A 9,680-nucleotide genomic window follows, 5' to 3' on the forward strand; every position below is an offset into this window, starting at 1 on the left:
GCACACTAGGGATCTGACCTATTCTGAAGGAGGGAATTTTCTGGATCAGGGGAGGTCCCCTGCCACTGGGCTCCGAGGGTGCTTCCACTCCTTGTGGCTGGCTCTGCTCTGGACCCACTACCACTGAGCTCCTGCTTGGCTTGGACTTGGGCTCCAGCCCACTGGGGCTTCCTCGGGATGGAGCTCCCCAGCTACTGCCACTGCCCTGCTTCTGCCCTGCTTGACTGGGAATCCCTGAGGACAGGGCTTGCCAGCTGCCCTGTTTCTGCCGCCCTCTACCAGAGATCCCCAGGAATGGGGCTTGATCGTCCTGCTGCTGCTCTGCCCAGCCAGGGCTCCCCGGAGATGGGACTCCCAGCCCATCCATACTCCTAGGCACTAGGGCTCTCTGACCAGAGAGTCCTGGATTTCAGAGGTTCAATCTGTAGTGTATTTGATATTATGAAATAGTATTTTATATTGCAACAAACTCTCTGTAGGTTTAAGGTTGTAGAAGGGAGGAAAGATAAAATAGCTTGAAATATGTGCAGGAGCATATTTTCAATGAATCTAGGAAAAAGATCTACCTGCATGTATCATATTTATATATTACGTTACTTAATTGAAACCTGTGTGGCTGATGTGAATCAAAAGCCAAAGTACCTGCACAAAAGAAAATGGCAGTGTGTGACTGAATATACAGATTGCCTAAAACTGATTTCTAGCTGCCCATCTTCCAGCTTACATTAGTGCGCCACTGGGAACTCCATCACTCAAAAAATATTCCTTTATTGTTAAATGGGTGGGGCAAAGAAAGGAGGAAATGATTTTTAATGTCCAGATTCCTTTTTTAAATGGATTTTTAAAAATATCCAAAGGTATTTATGTCTGTAAACAGCTTCTGCATTTCTCCCTCTCTGCTTTTCCTGAAATGTATTTTTCCTTTTCTCCTCTCATGCTGTTTCAGGAACTGAAGTGCCATGAAAAACCTCTTCAGTTCACTGGGCATGGTGACTATGTGTGAGCATGTGGAGGGGCAGAGGTGGCTCTTTATAATAAAAGCTAAGGGCTTTAGTGGTACTTCAGTGCCTGGTGAGTAAACTGGAAATGTTCCTGCAAAAGCCGGAATTGAGGTGAAGCTCAAACAGCTCTTCAGTTTTGACTGAAAAGGGATTTTTTAAAAAAAATGTTTGTATTTGGTTATATATTTTTTTTGGGTCAAAACTAAAAGGGCTGTTTGAACTCTGACTCCACAGGGAGTACTCAGAGGCTGCAGTATCAATTTGGCTGTGAAGGGTCTGCTATTGCTTTGCCTGGCAAAACCAGAAAGATAAATTGTAATATATATCAAGAGCAGGGTAGGGGATGGGAAACCAATATCTTTTTAAACATAAAAGGAGGGAGAAATTCAAAGAGCAAATCGCTCTTCGTGTTTCCATTGGCAAAAATATTCAAGAGGCTTCAGAGCATGAAAAAGTATTCTTAACTCTCTGAATTATCCCTGTTAATTTGTACAAGATAAATCTCACTGTTGTCACAAGGGTTAAAAGAGAAGTGGAGCAATTGTGGGGGTAGGGGGAAGCAGAGTAAAATGAATAAGTGACAGTGTTTGAGCTACCTTTCCCTCCTAAAGTGCTGAGGTGCGCTTCTGCCAATGCGTAGCCCATTTTAATCACTTTTTGAACTTTTCAATATTCCAGATAGAATTCCTATGAAAGAAACTTGAGGGGGAGGATGGGAAAGAAAGGAGGAAGGAAGAGAGATTCAAAAGAGTAGAAAAAGATATCTATAAACTTTTCCTATTATCTCTTCCTAATTTGACTAGGAAGCACTTTTCATACTGGCAAGTTGTTTTGTAGGTATCTTCTTTTAAGCTTCTTTTTGAAAGTTAAAAAATAAACCATTGTTCGCCATATTCCAATAGCCATTAGCCTCTCTCTCGGGCTAATGATGCACTTATTAGATGGCTGAAGGCAAAAGACAAGCACACCTATGGCATACATTAAAAGCGTCTTCACAGATCAGTTGTGTCTTATTTCTAAGTAGTAGCTTTAAGCCTACATTTTCTATCCATTTATAGGTTTAAGTGGGATCTTTGACATTATTTGAATGAAGTTGTTTGGTAGCTTAATAACTTTGTATAATGTTATTTTCCCTATATAAATCCATGCTGACACGGAACAAAAAGAAACGTTCTTTTTCAGCATACTGACTGAGCACATCCCACAAGTCTGGCTTGTATTTAAACGTATTGCATAATTAAGGGTTTATCTACAATCTATTTCTATGAATATAAAATAGAATTAATGAACTGCGGCATTATATTAAAACCAGTTTCAGAAATCCTAATCCATGCAAAATGTATTCTCTTCTACATACCAATTCAGTGCTGAATAGATGACCTTTTAATTACTATTGTTCATAACTCAAGGTAGTTTGGTCTTTTCAACAGGTTGTCAACACATAGGGACTAAATGATACTACCTCCATATATTTTGTATGCCTTATGAAATATCTCCAAACAAAAACTGGAGAGAAAATAGATATAAGCAAAAACGCACAAACCTGGTGTGATATAAATAGTAGTCTGTTTTTTTTTAAAGTGGATACAATTTTGAAAATAAAATAGATTTATTCTTAAAAGAACACTTTCATTAGGGAAATGGCTACTTTGAAATTATTTTTGAAATATAATATATCCTAATAAAACAACGAGGAGTTCTGTGGCACCTTAATGACTAACAGGTTTATTTGAGCATGACCTTTTGTGATTAACCTCTCTGTGATTTCCACTTCATGCATCTGAAGAAGTGGTTTTTAAAGTGTTCCACTGGTTTTTGTATGCTAATTTAATGTCTGTTTTGTGTCCATTCATTTTTTGGCACAGAAATAGTCTGCTTTGGCCAACATAAACCATACACCATAGAAACACAAACCTAGGAACCTATCTATCCCCGCAACAAACCCTGTTGCCGACTCTGTCCACATATTTATACAAATGACACCATCACTGGACCTAACCATATCAGACACACTATTTGGAGCTCATCAATATATACATCTACTAGCATGATACGTCATTAAGTGCCAGCAGTGCCCTTCTGCCATGTGTATTGGCCAAACTGGACAATATCTGCATCTGTATAAATGGACACAAATCAGACATCAAGAAAGGTAACATACAAAAACCAGTAGGAGACCACTTTAGCCTCCACGCTCAGTAATGGATTAAAAAGTTGCCATCTTTTTACCTCCTGCTTCCTCCCCCCCACATAAAAAATACCCTTCAAAACTAGGCTACAAAGAAAACAGCAGAGCTGCAATTCATTTGCAAATGTAACACAATCAAAGGTCATCTCACTACAAAGGCAATTTTCCTTCTTGGTATTCACAGGGTCCCATCAATTGCTGTGAGTGAGTCACAGCCACCCTGACTGAATTGGCCTTGCTAACCCTGGGTACGTCTACACTACAACGTTAATTCGAACTAACTTAGTTCGAATTAGTTAATTCGAACTAAGCTAATTCGAACTAACGCGTCTAGAACTAAAAACTAGTTCGAATTAGCGTTGTGCTAATTCGAACTAGCAAGTCCACATTGAGTGGACCCTGAACAGGGCTTAAGGATGGCCGGAAGCAGTGCCGGCAGGGCATCAGAGGAGGACTTAGAGCGTGGAGATGCTGTCTCAGGCTAGCCGAGGGCTGCGCTTAAAGGGTCCCCATCCCCACCCCGGACACACAGTTCTCAGGGGTGCCCCGCTTGAAAACCAGTCCTGGCTTGGAGTGCCCGGAGTACCCACACTGGGCACATCACACCACTCGGCCATCAGCCCAGCTGCACTTGCCGCAGGCTGCCATCTGGGGAGAGGGGGCAATTGGGGGGCTGCAGGAGAGCTTCCATCCCCAGAAGCCCGCAGAGCCAGCCCAGTCCTCCCCATCGGGGTCTCGTACCCCATTCCTCCCTCACCTCCTTCCACTTACCCTTCCCTAGCCCCCCTTCTTATTGATGTACAAAATAAAGATAATGTTTCTTCCAACATTGACTCTGTCTTTATTGAACAAAACTGGGGGAGACTGGGAAAAGGAAGTGGGAGAGGGGAAGAGAAAGGCTGGGAGAGGGGAGGGCAACTAACATGATCAGGGGTTGGGAACAGGTCCCAGATGAAGAGAGGCTACAGAGACTGGGACTGTTCAGCTTAGAAAAGAGGAGATGGAGCGGGGACAGGATAGAGGTCTCTAAAAGCAGGGGTTGGGTGGAGAGGGTGCATTCAGAAAAGTTCTTCATGAGTTCCCATAAAGAAGGACTAGAGGACACCAAAGGAAAGGAATGGGTAGCAGGCTTCAAACTAGTAAGAGACAGTTGTTCTTCACAAAGCAAAGAGTCAACCTGTGGAACTCCTTGCTGCAGGAGGCTGTGAAGGCTACAACTAGAACAGAGTTTAAAGGGAAGTGAGATCAAGTCATGGAGGTTGGGTCCATGGAGTAGTCTTAGCCAGGGGGTAGGAGTGGTGTCCCTGCCCAAAGTTTGTGGAAGGCTGGAGAGGGATGGCACGAGACAAATGGCTTGGTCACTGTCTTCGGTCCATCCCCTCCAGGGTCCCTAGGGTTGGCCGCTGTCGGCAGACAGGCTACTGGGCTAGATGGACCTTTGGTCTGACCCAGGACGGCCATTGTAAGCTCAGGGCTCAGGGTCGGGGGTCTCAGTGGACCCCCTTGATTTTCATGCACACCTGCTCCTGGGTGGCCAGGCTGGCAGCTCTCCTGCCCTAGACGGCCACTTTCCTGTGCCTAGTGCGGAGATCGTGGACGAGGTCCACGATGTCCGCACTAGCCCAGGAAGGTGCCCGCCTGTTGCGGTCCAGGGCAAGCTCCCGGGAGCCGCCAGCCTGGTCCCGGGAAGAGGGGGTGGGCTGGGGTACATCGGGTGGGTGGCTCTGTGCCGTGCCAGGTGCAGGGTCTGCTGACTGGGTGCTGGCAGGCTTGCACCTGGCACGGGCACCATAGCCAGCCCGTGCCCCTTTAAGGGGTCCGGGGCCGGGAGGGGGGCAATAGAGTTTCCCTGGTGTTGGCCAGAGTGGCCACCAGGGAAACCTGGGGAGGGCTAGCCTCCCACTAGTTCGAATTAAGGGTCTACACAGCCCTTAATTCGAACTAGTAAGTTCGAACTAGGCTTAATCCTCGTAAAATGAGGTTTTCCTAGTTCGAACTAAGCGCTCCGCTAGTTCGATTCAAATTCGAACTAGCGGAGCGCTAGTGTAGCGGCTATGAATGTTAGTTCGAACTAACGTCCATTAGTTCGAACTAACATTGTAGTGTACACATACCCCCTGGTCCTACAATTGATAAGTAATTCCCTTCTTTTGATATATATCCCAGCTCCATGCATCTGAAGAAGCAGTTTTTACCCACAAAAACTTATGCCCCAATAAATCTGTTAGTCTTTAAGGTGCTACAGGACTCGTTGTTTTGCAGATACAGACGTAGGGTACGTCTAGACTACATGCCTCTGTCGCCAGAGGCATGTAGATTAGGCTACCAGACATAGGAAAATGAAGCGGTGATTTAAATAATTGCCGCTTCATTTAAATTTACATGGCTGCCGCGCTGAGCCGACAAACAGCTGATTAGCTGTTTGTCAGTTCAGCGCGGTAGTTTGGACGTGCGGGGGTCGACATCAAAGGCATTTGTTAACCACCCAGGTAAAGCTCATCCCAGGAGGCATACCTGGGTGGTCGACAAATGCCTGTGATGTTGACCCCTGCGCGTCCAGACTACCGCGCTGAGCCGACAAACAGCTGATCAGCTGTTTGTCGGCTCAGCGTGGCAGCCATGTAAATTTAAATGAAGCGGCGATTATTTAAATCACCGCTTCATTTTCCTATGTCTGGTAGCCTAATCTACATGCCTCTGGCGACAGAGTCATGTAGTCTAGAAGTACCCTAACACTGCTACCGGTACCCCTCCCAGATTTATCCTATTCTGCATTAATCTCCTCTTTGTTCTACCACATTAAGGAATATAGAAGGGGCAATGCAAAAACAGACAGGAGGCTGACTATATGGAGAGGAAAAGTGTCTACCTGGTATTGTATCACAAAAAGCACAGCATAAGGCTCCAACAGTGCTGCTAAAGCTCTTATATTGCAGACCCAGTGCAAAGCCAAAGGAAAGACACTTCAGCAGAATGTGCATTGGGGGAGTAGCCTGTACATGACATCTACTAATCTGTGCAATGGACATTATTTTATCTGCAGATTCTCCCTTCTGCCCCATACCTCTTGATGGAGCTGTTCCACTTTGTGTAAACCATTAAATGCTCATTGGGTTAGAGAGAAAAATTGATTCTGTAGTCTTTTGGGTAGGGGGCTCAGCTGGGATGTGTGAGACCTATAGTCAAGTTCCTCATTTGGAGCAGAGACTTAAACCAAGGCTTCCTACAACTTACCTGAGTCTCCTAATAGCTGGGCTATTGTGGGCCTCTTTCTCCCCTCCCCCTGTACATTGGAGCAGAAATTTTCTCCTAAACACAAGAAACCTTCCCAACAAAAGCTGGGATGAATTGGCATTTTTCAACAAAAATGTTTAGTTATATTCCAGATCAGTTCTATTAGATTATCCCAGAGGTATGGTTATTCATTTATCCAACCAGACCCTTGGTAGAAGGACTAAACCTGGGTTATATTATATCATTCAAAACCAGGAGCAAGAAACAAAGCCTTGTGATTATTTTAAGAAGGATGGCTAACCAAGGAGCACTTATCAGAAGGGGCACTACAAATCAGCTTTGGGAGGAGCAGGTGGATCTTACCACACTTCGGGCCCGGAGAGCATTCACTGTACATTCATGTGCAGTAGCAGCTTAATTTTATATCTCATCCATTATTAATGTTTTTTCTCTTAAATACTATGATTGTATTTATGTACTAGTCAGTTATTAAATTAAATACAACATTTAATAAATTGATGAAACAAAAGCAGACACGCAAATCTTTTCCCATTTTATTCTTTCTATAACTTGAAAATGACCGATTTGTTTTGTGAAGGGTATAAATAATTAAATGACTTTCTGGCAGCATGTTCTTGTGTTTTATGCCAAGTGTCTGCCAAAAAGTAAATTTTATAGAGCTGTTATGAACTTACAAAAATCAAAGCTTACAACGGAAAAGTTGATATTCACTTAACTAAAGTGTTGCTAGTGGGCATAACCAAAATCCTAATTTGTGGAACTTCACCACTTGGCACACCATTACACAGCTCAAGGTTTGACTATCTGTCCAGTGGATTTCTATGGCACCCACAAACACAATATCCAATGACTATATACCAAACAAATGTAGAGGAAGTGATGTTAGATCACATGCTATGCAGAATCAGGGTTTCTGAATGAGAGGTAACTTAATTAAGAATTAGTATTCATTGAGCTTAAATGGAGCAAATGTGTGTTCCAAATTATGTGATAAGAATTGTGAATTTAAATAGATTGACATCAATAGAGATGTTCTGTTGTCAGGTAATAATTGTGAAACATAGTCTTTGTTCTGTAGTCCTGGCATTCAGGAGCAAAGAAGGGGTGGTGGGGAGAAACAGAAAATGTTTGATTTTGACTTTTTACATAAGTTTTGAATTTTCAGTTATTTTTAAAGGGAGGGAGATGTAAATGAATTTTTTCAACTGTAGTCAACACCCCTATAATGTTACTCACCAGATTAAAAGGCAGGGATGTGCGGATGCCTCAACTTTTGAGGAAATGAAACAGGTATCTCCTTTTAGAGAAACAGTGAAGAGGCTGTCAATATGGTCCCCCCTCCATATGTGGGGGAAAGATGTTCTAAGCAGCAGTCTCCTTTGGATTTGGCTTCAGGACAGCATTCTTCATCTTAGTTACTGTAGCACCTTCTCCAGAACAATACAAATAAGGCTAAGACATTTCTGAATACAGAAAAGTGTATAGAGAGGATATTGCATAGGTTTGCCCCTGCTGTTTACTTGGTTCAGCCTTGCTTAAATCAAAGATATATTGTAGCCCTAAGTACAGGTAGAGAAAGTTTTCCTTCAGCTCAAGTAGTAAAGGAACTTCTGCTCCAAGGTTTGAACTCAAAGAAGTGAGATTCTTTTTTAGCTATAGTGATATTAGAGCTAATTTTGACATTGATTTAGACTGCTGTTTATTTAGCTTATCAAAGTCTATTGCGCTTCTAAAAGTACAAAATACAACAAACATCTTAAGCTCCTCAAATATTATGGTATAGTTTATGTCTAACAGCTGGCAGTCCTGTCATCAGGGCAAATCCTAAAGTGACGTAGCCTCCTCGCAGCTTGAATGCCTCCAAAATTGATCTCTCACTAGGTTTCCCAGTTGGTCTAATTGGATATTCAGTTTGTGTCCATTAGTATTCTCATCTCTCCTCTAAAACTGTAGACAACCACATGGTCACCAGCAGCACTCCTTGGCAAACATGCTTTGGGCTTAATGCTGGCGCGCGCACACGCACGCACACACGCACACACACTGGTATTGGACATTACAGTTTAGGATGGTCTGGGGAACCTCTTTACAGTTGGGGATGAGCACCCACTGAAAAATCAGTCGGTGGGGCCACACATAGTTGAGAAAAAAACCCACTCTCACTAATGCGGCCCCTAAATGAGAAGGAGAAAGATGCTCCCCACATTCCCCCTGCATGTCAAAGCCTAGGGGGACCCACGCTAGTAGGTTTTGTGTGCTCCAGCTCTGCAGGGAGACGGTGGGGGGGTAGGTTGCTGGAGCACCAGCACCGGCTCTCCAATGCTGGGGGGGGGGGGAGGGGTAGAGTTCCAAGCCTTGGTGTCCGGATTCAGGCAGAGGTTACCCACTCCTGGTTTAGGAGCTTACTTATGATGATTGAGCTGGAACAATTACACTCTTTCAGAGTGAAAAGTAATACGACCATGTGGTTTTCTGTGCTATATTGATTGAGAGGGAAAGTACAAGGACAAATTACAGGAACTCCCAAGTATTGTCTCCATGTTGATACTATAGTTGGTTTAAAAATGGGGGAAGCAAGAAGGAAGAGAAAAATTTATCTCTGATTTTCCCTGAAAAATTATTTTATTTATTGTTGCTAATTTCCATACTAGGAAATTGTCCCAGGCACAGCACAATAATAGTCTGAGTGACCGGCCAAGTGTCCTCACTCCAAAGTCTTTGATTTCTCTGGTTTCCTGATACTCATTATTTAAGAAGTAGCAGCTGAAGGTTTAGGGACAGCAGGCATAGGGGGTTGCATCTCTAACCATCTTTGTTAATTGCCATTGACGGCCATATTCTCCATGAACTTATATGGTTTTTGTTTTGTTTTGTTTTACAACATCCATGGTAACAAGTTCCATGGGTTGAGTGTGCATTGTGTGAAGAAATACTTCCTTATGTTTGTTTAAAAGCTACTGACTACACCCATAGCTCACTTTCTCCATAACATTCATGATTTTACAGACCTCTATCATATTCTTCCTTTGTAGTTTATTTTCTAAACTGAACAGGCCCAGTCTTTTAAATCTATCCTCATATCAAAGCTTTTCCTGTTTCCTAATACATTTGGTTTTTTGAATTGTAATATACCTTGGATGAAGAAGGAAGAGGGATTTGAATAGAAAGATAGTGAGAGAATAAGGGGGAAGAGCAGAAGAGAGGAAGAATATTGTTGATAAATGAGACACAAATAT

This window comes from Pelodiscus sinensis, chromosome 1 (genome assembly GCF_052426305.1).
Source record: "Pelodiscus sinensis isolate ZL-2025 chromosome 1, ASM5242630v1, whole genome shotgun sequence".
NCBI classification, from domain to species: Eukaryota; Metazoa; Chordata; order Testudines; family Trionychidae; genus Pelodiscus; species Pelodiscus sinensis.